Raw genomic sequence first — 24,124 nt, 5'->3', positions numbered from 1 at the left:
TCTCATACCTGAGCGACAGTCCTCCTAAGGTGGCAGTAATAGCCAGTGGATTTTATTCACTGGGTAAACAAACACTTGTTTACAAAATATTTTGTTTCTGAGTAGCCTTTAAAGGGTTGACTGATTTCCACTCTGCCCACCACCTTTTCATATGTGGGAATCGGCTAAATAATGGAGAGGTAAGGTTCATTTCAAAAATATAAATACTGTACACAATTTAAGATTTATTTTTTAAATACTTACTATAACTCCATTATGTAATTTGCCCTCCCTATTTTCCTACATTCAAAGTGGACAGAAGTAGACTGACTGGCTACGAGTGTTTATGCCTTTCAAGCCCCGGGTGGGGGTGGGGCAAGTAGATGGATAGAAGACAGATATTCATAGAAAACCGAGTGTTCTGGTTTTTTTTTTCTCAGTCTGTCAAACTACTGCTGGTGTGGAAATAAAAGTATATGATGGAGAGGTAAGTATTTAAAAATAAATTTAAATTAAGTATTAATAAATTTTTTTACTCAACGTTAAGCCATTTCCTTAAAAGGGTGTATGTCCTGAGCAAAAAAGACAAGACAGTGATCACTGTCATATTCAGACTTCTGCTGGTAAATGGTGGACGAACCCTCAGCGCAGAAAAATTCAGAGCATTAGCTGTTTCATACACATACATTAGGTGCATTAGCAGCTTGTTGAACCTCCCAAATGCAGTGTACCTTTCACCTCTTGCAGACACACTTGTTTTCTAAGTATTGAGGACATTCTTTTCTAGTGCTTCCTTTACTCCATCTGTCCAGCTTATTCTGTTGGTCTGGTATGAAGCACTTTCTGTTGGTTTTGTAAGAACAGATTATTATTTATATTTTAAAATTTTATATTTATAAAGAGGCCCAAAAAGTTTAATTAAAACTGTGTTTTTGCTCTCAACACTAGGCAGGCTGCTGCAGTCAACAGTGTATTATTTTCTAGTGTCAGAATTAATATTACTCAGTTTGTGAAATATTTTGCCTAGTGCAGTTATGGAATTGTTGGGCTTGTAATTTCTGTTATGTTTGATATTGCAATATTTCATATGCCAGTATTTAATGGAAATTTTAGATTATTTATGTTTGAAAATAATTTATTTTTTATCCCATTTATTGCATTAGTTTTTTGTAGTTTCTCTAAATATTGGTAGCATTATTTGGAACTGTAGTAGTGTTGGAAGTTGTTCTTTTATTAATCCAGTATGTAAATTTTACAGAATTCACTACAGATATTGCCGTAGCACTTGATTCCTGGGTTGGGATGGTCCATGGTCAAGTGTCGCCTTGTTATGGTGTGTGGGGATGGCTCAAGATGTGTCATGTCGGACAATGAAGCTCTGGAGTTGGACGATATGCGAGATTCCAGAGATAGGTTAGATTGGTAATTGTCATTTCAAGCTCATGGTAATACTGTATATCCATCCCCGCAGCTTTTGGAATTCCTTTGCAATTTATTTAGTTTTCTCATGAACAGCACTTCTGTCAATTGCAGCCTGTTGTTTTGTTAATTCTTCTTGAATCTCTTTATCCAGAAGCATTGCTATATGTAAATTAGAAGTATTTTACTGTATTTGATTATGTTTCTTTATTTGTTACTTCATAATCTTTGTGTTTGCTGCCGTTCTCTTTTGTTGTTTGCAAGTGTAGCTGTTCAGTGTACAAAACAATATGCTTTGGACAGAAGCTCTTGCACATTTGTTCTTATAGGTAAAGTTTGCATTTATAGATGACTTTATCAGTGTTATTACCTTGGTTGCATTGTTGTTTACTGTGTAAAGTAGGATTTCTACAGCATTTCTACCTCAGCAAATCCAAAATGGCTGTTTGAGCACAAAAGTAGTAAGTCAGTACTTCCCATAGTCAAAGGGAGAGAAGAGTATGGTTTAATTCATGAAACTGTGATTAGTAATGTGTATTCTTATAGATTAAATAGAAATACTGAAATAATACCAGAATTTTTCATGGGTTTTTGCAGGTGAAGACAACAAAATAGTTTATTATATAATAATTGTCACTGTTGATTTGATTTATAAATGCTTTGACATTTTATATAATTATTGTATCAGTTTTATTTTGAGATTTTATTTAAAAAGTGAGAATTTATATCAAGAAGTTACATGTGGATTTTGTTCATCTACTTTGTGATAATAATAATAATAATAATAATAATAATAATAATAATTAATAATAATAACAATAATAATGATAATAATAATAATAATAATAAAATAATAATAATAAGCTGGTGATGCCGAGCTTCAAGGCATACATCCTTTTCAGCAAGACTGCCAAACTCTAATTTAGATCTGGATTGATATGAAATTTACAAATATTTCCTCTTACATATACACGTGCTACATGCAATATGCACAGTAATTTCCTTTGGGCATTATTGAGATGAAGTCATGTTTTGGCCATACACATTTTCCAATATGGCCACCAAGTCTTTTGACTATGACATTATCGTCCTTATGCCTGCTTCACACAATTTCAGTGACTCACCTTTTCTCTTATCCTACCATCATTTAATATATTTATTCCTCTTTACCTTTACAAATCAGTTGCTTCTGTTCTCCCCCTATCCATGTTAACTTTTATTGGTCCGTCTTTTTGGCTTTTTTGTTACTTTTGCTCATGTGTACTCTCAGTTTTCTCCTTTTGCAAACACTTTCAAATTCTGTCACTAATTCCTGCAGTTTCTCTGTGCTGTGCCAGTTAGTGTTATAATTGGAAAAACAGCCATTTCACAATCTATTCATGACATTTTCCTGTCCTACAGTATTGTATTTACATTGGCTGTCCTTTCTCAGATTTCTTGTAATACTTAATCCACAAAGGTATTTAACAGTGTTGGAGCCTGGTGCACCCTTTTCTCAGCTTCACTTCCAGCATAGAAAGTTTCTACCTCTCTCACCAACTGATTTTTCTTTACAATACATCACCACTACCCTCTGTTTTAGTGCTGTCATTTTTATTATAAGCTTTTCTAGGACTGTGTATGCTGCATACATGTTTTTCTCTTTATTTTCAAACTTCTCACATAACAGGTCTATAACAAATGCTTGGTCCACACTCCATTTTCATAGTTGAAACCCACACTTTTCTAAATCTATTAATTCTTCTATTATACATTTTACTTTCTTAGTCAAAATGAGACCATGCACTTTCCCTGGTATACAAAACATACAGTCTCCTGTGTCAACTTTACCATTTTAACTAAAGAACAACTATTCCTTTCTCCCATTCTTTTGGAACTTCTCCCTCATGCAAACATACCTTGCACACCCTGGTCAGCCACTAATGGTTCGAAAACTACAAACTTTTACAACATATGAGATTAGAGTAATATAGTGCTGTCAAATTAACTGCTTTATTTGCCAATATATATGAAGATGATATTGAATATACAAAATATGACAGTTTTTTCAAATGATCCACTTAGCCGTACCTATTATTAGTCTACATATAAAATTGGAATAAAGTCAGACTAGTAGGCACAAAGTTATAAAAATCTTTTAACAGCTCATTCGTATGACTGAATAAACCTTATTTGCATGAGTATGTGAAAAATTTAAAATAGGAGGTTTTCCATTTGCTTCTCTGAAGACCTTTGTAGTTGTTAACTAAATCCAACATGGCATCCATTCACAAGACCTGCACCTTTAAATCTTTCAAAGTATAGATTAGAGGCATATGGTGTTATAGTGGGAAGTTCAACATGTTTTATCTAATTTTTTTTTTCTATAATTTCTTGTAAGTTTGGTTAATAGAATAGAAAATATGATAATGATAATATGAATGGGAATGTTAGGGCTCCTTTGCTGTAATTTAAGTTATAGTTTGAAAAGTGTTGCAAATGTCATTCCAGGTACAATTAAGGAAAGGAGTTTACAAGAAGGAAATAGAATTACATACAAGAAGCAGAATAAAAAATATAGATTACAGTGCAATAAAGAAATTTTGGCCAGGATCAAGAGCTTGTTGATAGTGTATGAGCTTATAGTTGGGTAGGAATAAGGAATAAAATAAATAAGGATTGGGAGGAGGAAATGTGAAATTTAATGACGGAAAATAGATTATTTGAGAAGATTATGTGCAGGTATATCGGAAGGTGGACAAGGTGACCAGGAAATAAAAAAAAGGAAAATTTAAAAAAATAGGTACCGTAATTATGAGCAAGTATTGTAGGGATTTAGGAGTTATTATTTCTTTGTACAAGGAAAAGTTAATTTAAATGACTGTAAGGTTTATGGAGGATAACATTACTTATTATATCGGGGGAAAGAGTATGGTAGGATTTAATCAAGAAACTGAGACAGGTGACAGGGATTGAAAGGGGAAGGTCAGAGTGGGTTTAGACAAGGATACACTTATGTGAGAAGATGGAGAGTGAACAGATAAAACTGAATGTGGCATATGTAGCTTAGAAAAAGCTTATGATAAAACTGATGCAGGGTTGTGGATGTTGAGCCTGTATGGCACTGAAAATAATTTCTTGAGAGCAACTTAGGGATGTCATGATGTATGTGAAGCATGTGTTAGCCTATGTAAACAGGAGGGTGACCAGTTTTGTGTAAAAGTGGGGCTGAGACAGAGGTGCTTTACATCTCGGTGGCTGTTTAATGTCTACTGAATTGAGTGAATCAAAAAGTTAAAGATAGGATATTAAATTCAAGTGCAGGATAATGGGGTAAGAAAATGCTTGTGAATCAAATGTGGATTGGTTGTTGTTTACAGGTGGCACTGTACTGATTAGAGACAGTGAAGGGAAATTTACAGAAACTAGTGAAAGTGTTTGTACAGGAAAAATGGTAGTGTATTTGATCAAGAATATGGTTATGAGGGTAAATGGAAACCAGGAAAATTGAGCAGTGAATATTAGTATGGATGGTAGAAGAATGGAAGTGTTTTATTTTTGACTGGTATTTGGGAGTGCGTTGGGTCACAAAATAATTGAAGCAAGGAAGATAGCAAGGTGTATGCAGAAGTTTGGAAGAGAAGATTGTCTGTGGAAGCAAAAGTTGGAATGTTTGAAGGGATTGTTTGGCCATCTCTGCTGTATGGAAATGAAGGGAAAATATTGAAGGCAAATGAAAGGAAGAGGTTGGAGCTGATGAGATGACTTGTTTTCATAGTATAAGTGGAGTGCAAAGGATTGGTATGTTGAGAAATGTGACGATGCATAAAAGATTATTTGATTATGTGGAGAGAATAAATGATGATAGATTAGTGAAGTTTATAATGCTGAAGTTTAGAGGAAGATTTTAGACTGAAGGAGGGGCTTAATATCTTGGCATGTTAGATGGATGATTATGTTCCAGTGTATATGAAAGGGGTTCGGTACACTGCCGAAGAACTGATGGGCTTTAAGTGTAGGTGTATGAAATAACTTTATAAAAGTTTTCTGTGTGGTATTGATCACTGAATCAGCAGGGAAAGTGGCAGTGATCATTATCTTGTTTTTCCAGTGAAGAACCCTATTTTTAGAAGCAGTTAAGAAAATCATATTTATTTTATACCATTTGGTTTTCCTGTAATCATCATATGTATATTTTTTGTAATGCTACTTGAATTTCTATGTGCTTCAGGCTTATTGTGTTGCTTTCCTGCATGCATTGTCGTCTGTATTACATAAGATTAATATGAGTAGAAGTGTAGCTGGTACAGTTTAATTTTGAATGCCTAGTATGACTATAGAGATTGTTGATTTGTTACCTTATTATTTTTTTGTTTTGTTACCTAATTACATTTTTGTATGAAAGTGTATTATTTTTATATTTCTTAGAGAATATTGGGTGTTATTTTATGAAGAGCTTTTGTGAAGTCTAAGCATGCTGTGTTCAGACTTGTGCTTTATAAATATTTGGTTTCTAATTGGTATGGATATATTTGATCTTTGTTTATCTTATTGTATTGCGTAAGATGTATCAGTATATATTTTCATTAACCAGAGTTCCTAAACAGCTTTTTTGGCCTCATACAACCATCAGCCTCCAGTAGGGAAGTATATTTGGATACTTATAGACAGATTGAAATGCAATTCTCTGACCAAAAAGCGTATCACAGATGGACAACAACAGCCAGATGGAAATGTAATTCTCTTGCCAGAAGTGTAAAATTTAAGCTAAACAACAGCCAGAGGTGTCAAGGTGTCCCTTGTGGAAGCCCATGGAAGCACTAATATGAACAGTCTGGTGATCTATGTATCATCAGGGATACCCTAGGAACTCCTGACCCACAAATAAACCTAGCCATATGCTGTTTTTTTTGAGCTTCAGAAATTTTGAAGTGTGAAGACCAGTGACATTATAGAGCAAAGCAAAGTCTCACTAAAATTTGGCCTTGCGACACATTCGCAATATATTCTCCTCTTCATTGATCATCATTAACCCTTATAGGGTTAGGCTTTCTTATAAGTTCTTTCTGGTGTCTTCTATCTTTGGAAGCATTACCCTGGGCAGATAAATTGATAAGACACCTGGTCATCCTTAAAGACCAAATGTAAAGTTTCTCGTGGAGATTACCCTAGAATTCCAGTGTTTCAGGAGTCATATTCTTACCTCAGCACTTGCCCTCTGGGAAAGCAATAGAGCATAGAAATTTTAAAGAATGTTTATAAATATAAATTCATGACTGCAAGGTTTTTTGTTCATCTATATTTTATTCATAATCTGCACTCATTTATGTGGAACAACCAAAAACACCATTAACTTGCCAGTCATGTTTCTACAGGAATGAATACCAGGAAGAATTTTGGTTAAAGCCATCAGATGCAATGACAAAAGTGCACAGTCAGTGGTTATACAGTGACAAAGGAACCATAATGCACATATAGGAACAAAGTCAGTTATTAGTATGTGATAGGAAGATATGGCTGTGATGAGAAATGATGTTGGAAAAACAATAATGTAATTCTGGAAAACCTTTGAGTAGAGTTGCCAGACAGAAGGTTTTAGAGGCCTAAAGGGAAGTTTATACATGTGAGAGTGGAGAAACCAAAATGCAGGTGGATCTTTTGAAGATGAAAGTATTGATGGTATAAAAGGTCTGCACTTTTATACCAGGTGTGGTATGCTTAAGACGCCATAGACTGCTGCAAACCAAAGTGATTGTGAAAGAAAGAATGAAGATAAAGAAAGATAGTCAAAAGAAAAAAGATGGAACAAAAAAATTAAGTAAAAATTCACTATGGAGAATGTATCTGCACATAAAAAATGTGGTTATTAAAAAGAACCAAAAGAAGGCGTACAAAAAGGAGTAGAAGTATGTGATGTAACTTGAAGCATATAATGAGACCAAGACATGGTAGTGTTAAATCAGTATGTACAAAGAGTAATTTAAGGGGAAAGCCTTCAAGCACTGGAAGAGGACAGGCAAAGATGATGTTAAATAGCTAAACCTGGTAAAGTGGAAGAAGGCCAAAAGACTGAAGGCAAGCGCAGAAAGAGATATTTGGGAGGAATGGAGTATGAAATTCAAGCATTACTGTCAATGGTGTGTGCCAGAGTCATGCCGTCTTCTACTACTTCTTCTTTAAGTAGAAGATTGTTATTATTGATATTATTTTTGAAGTAGTTTAATGAGATTACATTACTTGACTCACAGGATGTGCCTGAAGGATTTGTCCTTGGATTGTAAGTAAAACTGTAACAAGTTAAACTTAAAAAAGTTAGATAGCCAGGTGAGAGAAATGAATGAAAAGAGAAAGAAAAGATCAGTGCAACAGGGACTCTCAGCACCATCTGCAGTGTGACTTTGTAAGCAGCACTCTCTTACAGGGGATCTATCCATAAGAAGAGCAGATGGGAAAGAAGTGATGGGTGATATTAGTGGTCTTGTTAGAATGCTTAATAATGTTAATAATAATACATTAGGAAATACATTTTTAAGGAGTATTTATAAGGGCTGTAAGAAAAAGAGCAGCAACAACATGGATGAAGTGGAAAAAATGCAAGACCTTGTAAATACTGTATCCAGTGAGTAATACATACGTAGCACGATGTAGATTTCTGCGAGGTGATTCTATAATGAGGGGTAGAAAAGAGATGAATAAAGAGATAGTTAAGAGAATAAAAAAACAGAAACTGAATAAATTATGTAAAAAATGGGAATCAAGATTGTCACCAAATATGTTATTAAAAAGTAGTCCATAGAAACTGCTAGAAGAACTCAGGTGAAACATGGTGGGATATTATGAAAATTGTATCAAGAAAGAAAGAAAAGATATTGGAATTAAGATGTTCAGAGGGCAGTGGAGGTGATGAAGAGAGCTTTCAAGCTTTGGCATTGGACAGGCAAGTGAAAGGAAAGAAAAATGGGGAGAAGAGAAGGGAGACTAAGAGGAGGTGGCAAGGGCAAAGAATACTATTTGGAAGAGAAGGAAGATTAGAAGGAGGTGGCAAGAGCAAAGAATACCAGTTGGAAAAAGTGGAATTAGAATGCCAGAACATTATTGGGAAAAGAACAAAGTATTTAAAAGAATAGAGAGATTCAGGAACAATAAGCAGGATTTGAAACGTATAATGAAGAAAATTATTATGAACTGGAGAGTGTTGGCCAATTGAGGGACCTTTAAAATATGTAACACCTTAAAGAAGATGAGGAATGGAAAAGACCAGGATTACCTGGAATAATTAGTAATTTAATAAAAGCAGTGAATGAGGTAGTCATTGATGAGCTTACCAGATATATGAAACCTAATTGGATGAGAGGTTCCAGAAGCTTCGGAAAAGAGCCCTACAGTAATGATATACAGAAAGAAAATGAGATGCACTGCAGTGTGAAAACAATAGAGGAATGATACTCTTGAGCATACAGTGAAAATATTGGAGAAGGTGCTGAGGGAAAGGCTGAGAAAGAATTTACCATCGCTACTTTGGCTTCACGACTGATATAGTGACAACAGAAACAGTCCTTATATTAAGGCAGCTGTAGGAAGAGTACCACACAGAGAGGGAAAGATTATACTCCAATTTGCAGATCTTTCCTTTTTTTGAGGTTCAGTACTGTATGGTTTTATGGAAGTTCTTTTCTAGTGTGACCTAATTATGAAATTATTTTCCTAATTATTTAGTTGAGTCTTTCTAATTCCTGAAGCTCAAAGTGAAGCCATATGCTTTTATGCTGAGCTGGTTCACAAGTCTCATTTTGTTTATTTGATTTTTTCTTATTTCTCTTGTGTATATATTATTTATTTCTGGACTTCTTTTTCTGCTTTACTCATTAGAATCCTTGGGCTTGTAGCATTCTGCTTTTCCAACTAGGGTTGCAGTTTGGCTACTAATATTACAGCTATTACCATTAATAATTTGTGTATTGTATACAGTATTGTAAATGGATTTATGCACTTCATCACTTTTTCTCTTCTGGTGCAAAGATGCCACAGTGGAGGCATACTGCTTTACCTTGTAAGGCTCAGAGTATGCGCATCATTCGTTGAAAGAAACCTACATCATTTCTGTTCTAATTGTTCTCCAGAACCTCTCGTGCATTACCTGGAGAGAATGGTAGGCAGACCAGTGAGGTTTGTATTACGAAAAGCAGTGGTGTAGAAGTGCTGTACCCAAGAGCAGCATATGAGTCTTCATGTATGGTTTATCATCTGTCAGTGGGAGCTCTTTCACTAGTGTGTGTTAAGTATCCCTGGTTTGCTGAGCTCACAAAGTATTATTTTTTAAAACATTGTGAAATACCATTTGTATGCTATGAAATATTTTGTTTTATTTCAAAATTTCAGGTCCTTGCAGAACATGATCTTAAACTGACATTTCTCCAATGAATTGTAATTATGCTCACCTTACTTGTTCCTAACAGGTTAGACATTTCTCAAATGTGTTCAACTTCAGTTCACCAATATGTAAGAATAAATGTTTTGGTTGAATTCACATTCAGTTGAAGTTAGCCTAATTGAATAGCATAGGCTTAATTTTGGTAATAATGAAATTTGTTCAAAGCAACAGTGCAACCAAGGGGTTAAAGTGTGTAATTGAAAATGAAACTGTGCATTACCCTGAGCTTGTGTTTGTTTTCTTAATTTTAGTTATTTTAGTATAAGAAAAGGACTTCAGGATTATTTTTATTTTTTCTTTTAGTTTCTGTGAATTATAAATTTTGGGAGGGAACTTGCTTTCTCATGGATTTAAGTTTTAATATCATATGTATGAATTTCTGTTGATGGTTTCTTCGCCTCATGCTCTTGTGATTACTTATTTAAAAGTAGTTAGAAGGGTGTGAGAACTTTCATTCTCTTGGGTTTAAGTTGTACTGGGGTTTGTGTTTTAACATTGCATATCTATTTTAGTTAATTGTTTCTTTACCTCATACTGTTCTAACTATTACTTTAAGAGTACAGTAGTTAGAATAGTGTGGGAACTTGTATTCTGTGGGGTTTGTTTTTAATATTGTGTGTATATATTTTAGTTAATAGTGTCTTTACTCCATACTTTTATATAGTAACTACTTTAATAGTAGTTAGAAGAGGTTGGAACCATGTATTTTCTTGGATTTAAGTTTTAATATTATGTGTATGAATTTTAGTTAAAAGTTTCTTCACCTCAAACTCGTAACTATGGCATTAAAATTTCCTTTGAATTTTGAAATACTGTTGTACACATCACACCGTCCTTTTCTTCCCTAATAATTCCATCCACATAACACCTTGCTTAGGTATTTTGAGAGGTCCTGGCAGGCTGATATGCTAGTATTTATCCTTTATTTCCCTTGCATGGATTGTTGCTTTGGTATCAAAAACCCGCCTCAATAATTAGGTCAGATGACCACCTCTTGCTATAATTTACTCTCCCTCTAGTCCTCATTTTGACTGATTTTGCGAAGCAGTCAAAAGTTTGGGTACATAAGAAGCACATATTCAGAGATTCTGCCACTTCTGGTGCTTTTCATGCCTCTTTGAAGGAAACTTTTTTTCTACCAAAAAAAATTTGGATTTTTGCTCTTTAAAGTTCTCAACAGCCTGTGCAAGTCAAAATTTCATTCTCTCTTTTAATCCTGATGGATTTGTAACTTATTCTCTTAGTGAAAGGCTACACACTTCAGCTCTCATTCTTCAGCCAGCTCTTCTATCAGCAATTTCAGTGACCCTTATCCCCTTCTCTTTTTCTGCTGTTGATCCTTTTTTGGTCACTGATTTGTTGTGATCAAAAGGGGGTTACAGTATTTCTTTTCCCCCTAATCAGCCATGCAATACGTGTCAGGTCACCCCCTAACACATTTGCTCTGTGGGAATCAGAAATGTATGGATTAGGTCACTTAGTGAATGTTTCTTTCCTTGTACCCATAAGATTTTGAATTCTCTTTTATTTTGACCATTAACCTTCATCTGCAACATGGAGCTGGGTTGCTGGGACTTGATTTTCATCTGCTGCCAGTCTTCGCAGACTCCCTCACCTTCTTGACACCTTTTTAAGTTGTTATAATGAGATTATGGCCCTCTTTTAGTTGTGAAATGGTTGTTGCCTCTTAATTGATGTATGAGCACTTACCATTATCTTCAGTGTTTTTATGTTAATTTTGTTGGCAGGATAAGAGGTGAACTGATAATTTTCTACCTGAAATCCTTTGGTTGATTAACCTTCATCATCATTTGATGCCAAGATGCAGCAATATAAGAAAAATTTGCCACAGTTGATAACTCCACAGTAAAATTGGTTGTGCAATATTTGCTTTTTATAGTAGTTTAATCACTTTCTTAGGCACACAGGGAAAATTTCAGAAAACTACAATAAATGTGAAATAACATAAGTAAGTAATATCTGTGTATTTCCTATCAGAAGCATGCAGAAACGATCAGGGAATTTTTCTGTCCATTGGAAAAGGAACTGTATGGCTGACACTTAGACCTGATGGATCATTTACTTCGATATAACAGAATTTAATTTTATTAATTTAATGAAACCATGAAAGAACACTAGATGGGTTATATTGACAAAATGGCTGCAATTGCAGTTTATACCTGATGGTTAGGCTTTTCTTATCTCTCATATTGTCTTTAGCTTCAGATGTTATTTTTGTTTGGTTAATCCTTCATATATTCCTCAATCTCTTCTTAGTGAGCTTGTGATAACAACTAAGCAGGTAACCCAGAGTTCCACTTTGATCACCATCATTTCATTTATCCCATTAGATAGTTATGGCATCCTGCAACTAGACTGCATAACAAAACTCTTAAGAGTTAAAAGTATTGCTTCACTAATCTCATACCCTGTAGAAGGTTACTGCTTGTTTCATGCACAGTAAGCAATACTGAAGGCTCTTACTGCTTAAATTTGGCCCCACTTACATTGGTTACTATCTCTCACGTTGCATAGAATTTTTTGGGTTCTTCTTTAATTATACCTTCCTTCAGTTTTTGCATTGTGTAAAAATTAATCTTATAGACAAGCCTGTAAGTGATTTTTTTTTTTTTTTACTGTTTAGTGATAAAAGCTAGTCTTGTAGATAAGTTAATAAGCACAGTGTGCTTATTAGCTTATTTTTGGGTATCAGGCTTGCGTATTAGAAAGTAAGACTTCATGAGACACAATTACAGTTTCAGTTGTAAATAAACAGCTGTGACCTTCCAGCCCAACATCTGGTTATATTGCTAGGTCGTTTTTTTTATTTTTGCCATAGCTTGACTTGTTTAATACTATATTTCACATAGAAGTATTAGTAACACTATTTCCTCATAAGTAGTTCTCTATTTCAGTCAGTATTATTCAGACTTCAGAGTTCCTTTAGTAATTTTGGATGATGACCTTTCTTTTCCAGTAGCAAATAAAAGCTAATGAAAAGTATTTTGTATTTAGTTAGAGGAGATCAGAATGCTAGTGAAAATTTTTTACATTGTGTTAGATTTTATCTTTTTAGCTCTCTTAAAGACTGGTGTAGTCAAAGGTTACTTAGTTACATAGATCAGATGCTATTCAGGTGGCCTTGATTTTTCTGTTTTTCAGATACTTTCACTGTCTTTGTGTTAGGCTTGAGAGGCGGAGTTGCAATTTCTTATGAACTCAAGTTGTGTAATTGTTGATCAGATGAACTGTATTTTCTGATTCCAAGCTGTAGGACTCTCTTATTGACCTCTGTTTCACACATACGTAAAACCTTTCTTCTTACAGCAAGTGTCTGTTTTTGCTGATTATGGAGTTAATCTCTTTTTTTTCCTCCATCTCAGTTTTTAAAACTCTTGGCTAAGATCCCAAAATGGAATGGTTGAATGAGGATTTAGAAAGAAAGTTTTGAAATGTTATATCCTAAATAGGATCTAGTATTTTACGTTACAGAAAGAACGACAACAATGTTTTGTGCTGTAAGAAGTTAAAGTCAAGGGAAGTACAAGGAAACCTTCCTTATTAAGCAAAGTGAATTGGTTTCAAAGGAGTTGCTTGTTTTCAGTTAAATAGGCGATGATTTTAAAGGTTCTACTGTATATTCTTACTTCAAAAATTTTTACTTACTTTCATCAACATGGCAAGATCAGTAATTTTTGTATGATAAAGAGGTTACCAGCTATTGCATAAATTCTTGATTTAGCAGCTTAGAATTGAATTTTTTGTACCCTCTTGTACTGCAAAGTTATAAATAACATAAGTAAATAAAAGTTGAATGTCGTTTAGTACCAATTACAAGGACACATTCTTTTAATTTATGCTTATTTTTATATATAATGCCTCCATAGGGGGTTAATGCCATCAGTACACCTCATGCAGTGCACTGTAGGCATGACTTAAGGTTCTTTGCAGTGTCCCATCGACTCTTAGCTGTAACCCTTTCCATTCCTTTTACTGTACCTTCGTTCACAATCTCTCTCTTCCATTTTACTTTCCACCCTCTCATAACAAATGATTCATAATGCAACTGCAAGGTTTTCCTCCTGTTACACCTTTCAGACCTTTTCACTGTCATTTTGTGTTTCGGCGCTGAACGACATCTTAGGTGGCAGTGCTTGGCCTTTGGCAGAAATTCTATATTCTATACATTATACATACTTGTAGTTCATGTATTCAGTGGTCTGACATTTCAAGTTTATTATGTACATTTATTAATATAACATTGGACTTGCATCTACCTGTACAAGCAGTAGTAGTGAGGGCTGTAAAATAAGATATCTTTTCTGCACTGATTCTTGGCAAACTGAAACATTCATGCCATAAAGTTGTACAGTTTATGTTTATTTTGAATTCCAGTCTTTGTTGAATCTTTAAGCTATGAATAAATTGGTAACGATGATGTCTTCCAGAAAAATTATTTTTTTTTTACTTGGTTTACAATGTAATTTGAATAATTTTGTTTTTATAAATGTGTATATAAGATTTTATGCTGTATACATATAAAAATTTATATAGATTTTTATATGGAGTGTAGAAGGGCATCCATCTTTAAAACATCTTCCAAAACAAGTTAGGAAATGGGCTGTTCATTGAATGTTGGACACACTGGGAAAAGGACTTGGTAAAACAGCAACCCTGAATAGGATTAAGCTGCACAGATGATGAAAATGTATTTTTCTGTTTTATGAAAATCATAATACTGCACTTATATCTGTCTAATTCCTGCTACTGTCATTGTAAAAGTAATTCAGATATCAAATTGTTGAAAGGACAGTGTATGTATCGATAATTGATGTATAAAATATTCACACCTTGTTTATGTCTATTTTTCTTTTTTAATTTTCTCAGATTCTGAGTTAGGATCGCTATGATTTTTATCCTGGCCAGCAGCTAGTTGGTACAGCTAGAGTTTTTGAAGAAGTAGAATGGATCCACAAAACAAGGGAAATGAGGCATGCCCTTTCCAAGCCATATAAACAAATCAAAGTCACCGAAGGAGAACAAGTTCAGGTATGAAAGATCTGTGTACTTGATTGCTATTTTGGCTAATGTCTTATATTTTTTTTTATTTTGTTTCAGTGAATTGAAAACCTTTTTCTTTACTACCTTTTTCTTTACTATTGTCTCTTTATGCTTGGTTAAAACAATAGACTGAAAGTTGCACATCCATATGTCACAGGTAAAGCAACAGTTTTAAAAGTGGATGAGACATTACCCATTTGGAAGACCCCATCTCACTTACTGAAATATTTGGTGGTTATTATCCAACCTTATATGTTACAATATTTTGTCTTGTCGAATTGCCACTAACCTTGATTCTTAGTGTCAGAATGTATCTGGTTGTGAAATTCTGGAGTAGTTTAGAGTTTAATCAGCATGTAAGTTTTGTCAAAAAAGATTGAACATTGTGATTTTTGTCTGTAAGGCATATTTCATCAGTTAATGGAAAAATTATTCTGTTATTTTCATCAGTTACAAGCAAATGTGCTGTTCATGGAACAATATCATGTGGGTGGAGAACCAGCTTATCTAACAAGGGATTTTTGAAGGAAAATCTATTTCTGGAGAGGGTTTCGTGTCATCGATGAAAAAGTCCATTCAGCACTTATTTCAGGTAATTCGTTGCTAGATACCAAAATGAAAGCTAAATGAAATGCTGGAGTTACCCCAAAAGCGAGCTCCATCAGATGGAGTCGTGTATGGAAAAGGGTGAACTACAAAAACACAGAACATATCCTATAGAGATCCCAAGGTCAAAAGTCCCACAGGAGGTGCATGTTACAAACCCATGTACCACCCGTGGACAGCACACAAAACACCAATAGAGTAATTCCATGAAAGCAACACCCCACTAGAATGATGTTTACTTATGGGAGGACATGACACATGATGGAGGTGGGTCATTTTGACACGGTCCCTCTCCAGAAATAGATTTTCCTTTTTTTCAAAATCCCTTTTCTGGATCGGTCCCGTGTCAGCGATGAAAAATTAACAGAGAAATAAACATAATTCTTAAACTAAAAGATAAAAATTCTAAGGGGGAACAGAAGACCAAGGTCCAAAAAGAAACTTTTAATCACTAGTAACAATAACAATAATGTACAAAAGAAACTGATGTTAGCTGAAAATTAACATGACAATGTGAAAAATGTACATAAACAAAATAACTATACAATATTGAAAACCTTATAACTTAAATGTGTCATTTAGACAAATACATGGATAACACAGCCAGGTGAGAAGTCAAGGCAAGCCTGACTGAAATGACCGTAGGGGATAACTGAGGCAGTGGAGGAGGAAATGACTAGGAATCAGAAAGGAACCAGAGGAGGGACAACGTTCCCTGCCGCGACTGCTGAGAATTTAAGAGCTTCTAAGGATTTCAAATAGTGACGCGTTGAAAACCAGGGTGACTTCCAACCGGTGTACCTGGTAAGATCCGTGAAATTCATGTAATGAAAGTAATTAATGGAGGTGGCCACAGCTCTAATATCATGAACTTGGGACTGAGTAAAGGGTTAGCCTGCTTGATAAAGTAAAGGATCTGTTGTCTAATAGCAGACATAGAGAGATTACCCCCTCCTTCCCTGATAAAGAGAGGCCCAGAAGAGATGTGAGAGGACCTGTCTAAATAAGCCCTCAAAGTATGAACTGGGCACAGGGACAGGTCTAGAGGCAGAGGGAGAATTTTAGGCGACCACCTATGCTGGCATGGATCTTCATTTTTGGCCAGGAAGGTAGGGTGAGGAATCAGCAAAACCTCCTGATGGAAGGAAGTTTTGTTGGGTTCCTAGAGAGTGTTGTTTATCTGAAATTCTAGCACCCGAAGCCAGGCTAACTAAAAACAACGTTTTCCTCAACAAGGAAAGGTAAGTTGCAGGATTGATTATGTAATATCTGATGTTTAACTTCAACATTTCATTTTAGAAACCAGGAAATACATGTGGACGGATTACTGGCCTCAGACATGCACATTTTTTAGGGATGGAAGAAAAGTAAGGGTCTGTGAGGTCAATTTTGAAACCATACAAGAACACTTTGTTAGAGCCGACTTGACTGTAGTAACAGTACTTTTCTAAATTTTCTCAAACAGTGATCTAAAGGAGATTGCTAAATTAATGGTCATTACTGTAGCCTCAGATTCTCTTAAAAAAGCTGCTAGTTTCTTAATTGCTGACTGTTGATATGGATGCAAGAGTGGACTTTCTCTCCATTTATCTGATTCCAGAACATGGTATTGACAGGATCAGCACGTTAGCATCCTTTGAGGCTAAAACTTCATAAAGTCCACAAAGCCAGGGCATTTTGGAGTTTTTGAGGAAGCTGACACAGTCTGAGTTTGTACTACTTGTGTTAGTTCGGACTGGGGATTCGGATGTTCATAAAAAATTTCAGTTCTAGTAGAAGAGGAAACCAGCTGCTCTTTGGCCAGTAGGGGAGCCACTAGAGCTACTTGACCCTTGAACGTCCTCAGGTTGTGGAGACTTTCAACAACAAGTTCACTGGAGGGAACAGATAGATCACCTTCCACCTGTTCCAATCCAATGACATTGCGTCCGTGAAAAGAGCTTGAGGGTCCAGGTTGGGAGCTCGTAATGAGGAGCTTGTTGTTGAGCTTTATGAACAAATCTACCTCCAGACCCGAACTAGTTGGCAGATCCAATTGGGCAGGCCCTGTCTATGGACCACTCCACTCGAGGGAGTTTGTCCTTGAGAGAGAATCTGCTCATTACGTTCGGACCCTGCAAGATGGGTGGCAGATAGGTGCCACTTGTTCTTGCAGGCCAAGGAGAAAAGTGCAATCATTACCTGGTTGATCCTGCTCGATTTTGAACCTCCCCTGTTTATGCAGTGGACTACCGTGGCGCTGTCCAGAACCAGTCTTATGTGAATCTTCTTGGGGGAAGAAGCTTCTTCAAGGTAAGGAAGACCGCCATGGCCTCCAGAACATTTATATGGAACTCAGCAAAGTGGAACATGAGGGACCAAGTCCCTCTACTTCTTGTTGAGAATATCCTCCCCACCCGCTTAAGGGAGGCGTCTGTGTGGATAACCAACGCTCGGAGGAGGAAATTGAAGGGGACTGACTTGGACAGGCTCTTGACAGTCGACCAAGGACGGAGTCGCTTCTTCAAGATGTGGGGAATCAGAGACACCTTGTCCCTGAGACTGATATTTGCCCGACTCACCACACTCTGTTGATATCCTTCAGTTTCACTTTCAGCAACAGGTCTGTCACGAAGCGAACTGAAGGAGCCCAAGACTCGTTCTTGGGTCCGTGTAATTAAGGCCCCTTTTGGATTTGAGAAACTGTCTGGTTGCTCTGGCTATCTCCTTCCTCTTGGGAGGAGGAAGAGAGCTTGTGAGAATTCAGATCCCACTGGATTCCTAGCCATTGAAAACAACTGCTGGGAACCAGGCGGACTTCTCCTATTTACATAAAAGCCCAAGGACTAGAAAGTAGACCACCACGGATGTAACTCTCGGCATTCCTGGGCTGGATGCCCAGATGATCCAGTCGCCGAAGATACGCGCCAGCGTAATTTTGAGATCGGAGTTGGAAACCGTGTCGTCAACTTGGACAAAAATCCAATTGTTTCTTTGAGGCAGAAAGGCATCATATGAAGAATATGCCTGCCTTCCGAGCCTGAACCCCAGAAAGGGGAGAACCTTCAACAAACGTGATAACAGGCGTCGGAAAGATCTAGAGAGCTTTTAGCAGTTACGGCTCCACGGGGGGCAGTAGGGTCCGAACTTGGGAGACAGGAGCATTGATAAAAAACAAATACAATGAAGAATGTAAAGGAATTCATTACGGGACAAGTCCAGAATTACTCATCAGTGTTGTTGGAACCTTTCTTTGGAACACTGAAGAGCCTGCCTTGGAACTTCAGAGACCTCACTTATCATTATAGCCTGTTTAATTTTAAATATAGGAGATCCTCCACAAAGTCCTCGAGATCCTTGGAATAGCCTGATAAAACTTGACTGGTGGAGGGGATAACCGATCCAACTCCAGCCTAGGCCCTTGTAAACTATAAGAGCCCAGGGACAGAAGGTCCACCGAGCTTGAAAATGGCACAGCCTCCCGCCCACAGGATGTATGTCATCGGTCCTGTGTTTGCTTCCCCTCTGGAGCCTCTACCTCCCTGTTCCTGGGAGAGGAGCGGGGGGGCCCCTTCCCAGTGAAGCCACGGGTTTTATTGCCTCTGGTTGATTGTCTTCCTAAAATTTCCCCTGACTTTCATATGCAGGATTAAAGCTGGGGGAGACATAGGAAGGAGCAGCCAAAGACTGATGTGCCGGGTTTAATAGGACATACTGAGGTGGAGGATGGGAGGAAGAGGTCGAAGGCTGACTTTGTAAAGGAACCTGGACCAAGGACTGAGCTGGAAGACGTTAACAAGTGTTTAAATTTCTTACTGGACTTTGAGACGGCTGGCAAGATCAGACTGTTTCCTTTTATAGGCAGACCCCAACGGGAACGGAGGCTTTGATTGACCCTAGCTGCCTCAGATAAGACTGCATCAACTTCTTCTTGTGGGAAAAGATTAGCACCCCAGATCAAACTCTTAAGAAGCTTATTTGGTTCATGCGCGAACTGTGGCTGCTGAAAAGATGTGTTGCTTCCGGCAGGCCAGTTGGGCAGTCATAAAGTCAAACAGATCTTCTTGAAAACTCGCCAAGAGAGATTTCGTCAAGACCTGGAATAATGGATCTTCCCTGTAAACCAAAGAAGTTGCTTCGCTAAAGCCAAAGAGTTCAAAGACCTGGGAGAGCCTTTCCTAGTATCAGCTACTCTGTTTTCAAGAGCGACTCCGGGATCTTAGGGAGCTGCTCACTGAACAGATCAGAGGCGCAGTCTGGGTCAAGGGAGTCACAGCGCAAACGTGGCGGGGCTCCTTCCAGAAGTCGGTGCCTCCGGAAAGACTAAAGATGTAGGGTCCGTCTCACGGAGATGAGGAAGGGGTTTACCTTGAAGCAAGCCTGGCTAGTCAGGGAGGCCACTTTGAGGCGCAAGGGAGAAGGAGAACATCACTGAGAGTGAACATAGTGAACACTCCTTAGCTGGTGTGAGCTTAGTGTTCTCCGCTTGCCACTCCGTGGGGTCCTCATCAAAGACGACTGGGCTTGGTCCTCAGGATAGATGACCTTTCTCCTTAGGGACTTTATCAGACCTGTTCCAAACCTCTCCCCTTCAGCCTGGTAAAACCAGTGTAGGGAGATGTCTTAAAAGGATAGAACTCTAACTCTTCCACTCTCCTCGTGCCTAAACCCTCTATGGTAAGAGTACCTTCTTACTAAAGGGGAGCATAAAGGGTGAGGCGCCAAGGATTCCCTAGATCAAAGGGAGGGAGAGTGGAAGGTCAGGAAACAGAATGAGACCTAGAACGAGAACTTTTGTTGAGATTCCACCTTCTTGAAAGAGACTGAAAAGAAGAAGCAAGACCAGACAGCTTGCTGTCTACCCTCGGGTCGATCTTCTCAAATCTCGCGTCGATTCTTTCCAGGAATTGTTCAAAGAAATGAAGTGTATCCAAAGAAGGAGGAGGGGGAACTACCTGGCGTGATTGAGGCTCCGCTTTGGGACCCGGAAGGGGAGGCTGTACTCTCGAGCGGAACAGGGCTTTCGCCGTGAACCGCGCCGAAGGACCCCATATCGGCCTGCCGGAGTAGGTAAGGTTTTCTTTTTAACGGACTTCAAATTGTAGGCAATAGACCCAGATTGTGCTTTTTGAAAGGTATGAAGATTTAGAGAAGCCTTTAAAAAACAACAGAGGAAGAAGGAGAGTTAAACAGTGATATAACCTGCCTCACTTACCCCAGTTACCTGCCTGATGCTCTGGGATAATGCTCGGAGACTCAAGGCCGAGATCGAGTTCCGCCTCGCGTCTTCCGGAGCGCCGCGCTCAAAGCCGAACCGTCTGGAGAGGGCTGGGTCTTTCCGAATCCCGGCAATCAACGGAGCAGCAACCTTCTGGTGACAGAAGCTGTGATCCAAGCGCCGGGAAAAAGGACATTACAAATGTCGCCGAGAGTATGCCAAGGGATTGCCAGCTCACGTTTCCTTCAAAGCTTTTTGCTTAACTCCAAGACTTTCAGGGCCTGGAATCGGAATCCGAGACCATTGTCAGCCTGCGGAAGAAAAACACTATTGTGGTTTTAAAAGCGGAGGGAATCGATAAAAATGTAAACATTATAGTTCAGTAGAAGGAAAGATTATGATCACCTACCGAATCATCGAAAGCCTGCTAGAAGATAAGTAGCAAACATCACATCCGTCAGGGTGCCAAACAATAAGATGTTTGGACGCGCACCGGTGAGACCGACAACCGTGGCCGCTGGCCTGATGGAGGCTGCGGAGCACCATTCTTCCTGGCAGCGTACCACCTGTAAGAGTATGAGATTATGAGTACACTGTGTGACAGGTGCGGAGTAGTGTGCGGAGCAACACAGTATTGAACAAGTCGTGAAACCAGCCGGAATGATCCGGAGGTAACCTGGTAAAAACTCATTTACAAGATGGTAAACAAAACAAAAATAATAAAAAATAATAAATAAAAAAATAAATTTACGGAACTTATAGTCTGTATGCCTTAAAGTAAGTGACGGATACAAAGTGAAATGAAATGGGAAGGTTAAACTTGAGGCGTATTCGGCAACTAAAAATTATGAAACTAGCGATAACGGAAGACCTACCGCTAGAACCCAAAGCGGGAAGCAAGGAATGCGCTCCGATGAAGACAGTAGTTATGCCAAGGTCAGGAAGATTCCCAAGTTAGACAGTCAGGCAGTTTCATTTCTAAGCGACATAGGGACTGAACTGAGGTGTCGCCAAATTAACAATCCGCCGAGAAAGCAAACAAGGGGAGGAATGGAAACCGGAGGAAAAAGATTAGCAAAACCACCAGAGAGTGGGAATGCACAATCCGGGTGTAAACGTTCCTCCATTTAAACACTGACTGAGATTACCCAGCAAAACCTAGAGAAGCAGGAGAGGAACAGGGACAACCTCCTCCAAGGATGGGGGAACAGGAGATAAAGATGGCCAAAGATGGTGGACAGGAGAGAGGGGAAGCTCTCGGCCACTAACAGTCCCCGGAGGGAGGGTACAAAGGTAAAGTCACGGACCGTACCAAGGAGAGGCCAAACAATGCAGAGGAAGGGGCATAGGCTATAGGCTAGGAAAAGGATGGGTCGACATAACCAAAAACTAGAACTAACCTTAAGTAAATACCAAACTAGGGTAGGGGAGGGGAACTACCTACATGAAGCCCCCTCGCTATCCCAGCTTAACCAAGAGGCTCATTAGTTAATGTTCAGCCGAAACAGGGAGAGGGAAGCAACATGAGGTCCTCGCTATTCCAGCTTAACGAGAGGCTTATTAGCCTAATCTGTTTCGAAACAGGGGAAGGGAACATAAAGGAGAAGACCCTGGTAAAACTTCTCCTGAAAGCGCCAGCATGGAAAAAACGAACACAAAACCTTAGAAGGGCATGTGAACGGAAAGAATGAAACCATCCCCCTGTCATTGGGTCTGCTATTAGGCAGGAAGTATTTTCTTAATACAAGCCTATTCAGGTGCTATTCTAAGCTCATGATCTTAGACCTCTTGGTGACCACTTACATTATTTTCATTACATGAACTTAGAGGACCTTACTTATGTTCAGGGTAGAATTCTCCTAAGTTTTTTCAATGTTTCTATTTAAGTCTTTAATAGCATAACAATGATGTTTATTTGGATCTGTTACTATTTCACCCGGGTGTCCACAGGACTCGATCCAGAAAAAGGTTTTTGACAAAGGAAAAATCTATTTCTGGAGAGGGCCCGTGTCACTGTGACGCACCCTGTTTTCATTCTCTCCCTCCCTTGATAAACTTCATTCTAGTGAGGTGGGTGCTAACATGGAATGCGACTAGTGTTGCCTTGTATACAGTCATGAGTAGTGCATGGGCTTGTATCGCACCTCTCTCGTTGGGACTTTTGACATTGGGAATCTCTATAGGATAAGGTTCCGTGTTTTGTAGTTCACCCTTTTCCATACACGACTCCATCTAGTGGAGCTCGCTCTGGGGGTAGTAACTCCAGCATTTCATTTAGCTTTCTCTGGTATCTAGCAACGGAATTACCTAGAACTAACAATATTATGAATCCATTTGTGATGTATCGTGACATATAATTCATGTTTTAGTAGAAGTGAAGTTTGGTGCTGTCATAATATTTTAATCATGAAAGTAACTACATAGTCCTTAATACAAGCTATTTTGTAGCTTCTCACCAGTCAGTATTTATATATTACTGCAAAGGAGAAGAAACAACAAAATTTTTAGAGGGGTCTACTCCTAATAAAAAGTGTATTTTTCTGGATGATAGTATCAAATCCCCTCAGCTTATATGATGCTTCCAGGATCTGGACTTCTGATAAATAACAAAGATATTTAGTATAGCCTAGAGGTGAAAGTTCAGTGATCTCACAGCTACCAGTCATTTTAGCTGGAGGTTGTAAAAGATAAAGTTATACCATTTATAAAAAATCTGTTAAACTATTTTATATCTAAAATACTGCACAGAAAATTGCAGAAGGTTTATAGCCAGAATATCGACAAGTGTAGTGGTATTGATAATAGATTTATTATGAAATTAACTGTAAATAAATGTACAATTTAGCTAGAGGTTGTTAAAGAGAAAATTTGCCAATTATAAAAATTGCATTAATTTATTTTATCTTTATTCTGTACAGAAAATTACAGTGGCTTTTATTGCCAGAGTATTTACAGGTATAATGATATTGATCATTTTTTTTATCAATCCATGAAATGTCTATTATGTTCAATTATCCTTTAGGTTGTGCAGCTTGAGTTCGATGGCAGTGTCGTGCATTTTCCAATGACCTAATGTAGACAAAGAACAGCCAAAGTTCCTTGTTCAGGAGAAGACTTGAAGAGGTGGGTGAGAGTATTTTCCAGCTGAGGTAATTTGCTGTGCTGAGGTTGAATGCACTGATGCTTATTACTTGCACACAATTTTTAAACTCTCTTTAGGGAAGCTAATTATAGTTAGCCCTGACTGGTTATGTAGTCAAAATGGGATAACAAATAAGTAAACACTTTTGGATTTTAGTTCATTCTATGCAAAAACAAGGTAGTCATTAAGGAAATTGAAAAAACTATTATCGATTTTTAAACCTTTTTGTGTATTGATTCTTTAGATGTGTCAAAATTGTTATATAGTCAAGAATTAATGTGTAGTTTCCTTGTTAAAATTACATAGCCTG

At 37.7% G+C, this 24,124-nt stretch overlaps 1 pseudogene; it reads left to right on the top strand.

The window, feature by feature from the left end:
• The window catches only part of LOC136833858 ((E3-independent) E2 ubiquitin-conjugating enzyme UBE2O-like), a 189,212-nt pseudogene that overhangs the window by 16,146 nt on the left and 148,942 nt on the right, over positions 1 to 24,124 (top strand).

This window comes from Macrobrachium rosenbergii, chromosome 52 (assembly GCF_040412425.1).
Source record: "Macrobrachium rosenbergii isolate ZJJX-2024 chromosome 52, ASM4041242v1, whole genome shotgun sequence".
Lineage (NCBI taxonomy): Eukaryota > Metazoa > Arthropoda > Malacostraca > Decapoda > Palaemonidae > Macrobrachium > Macrobrachium rosenbergii.
This window is presented reverse-complemented; position numbering and strand designations above follow the sequence as displayed.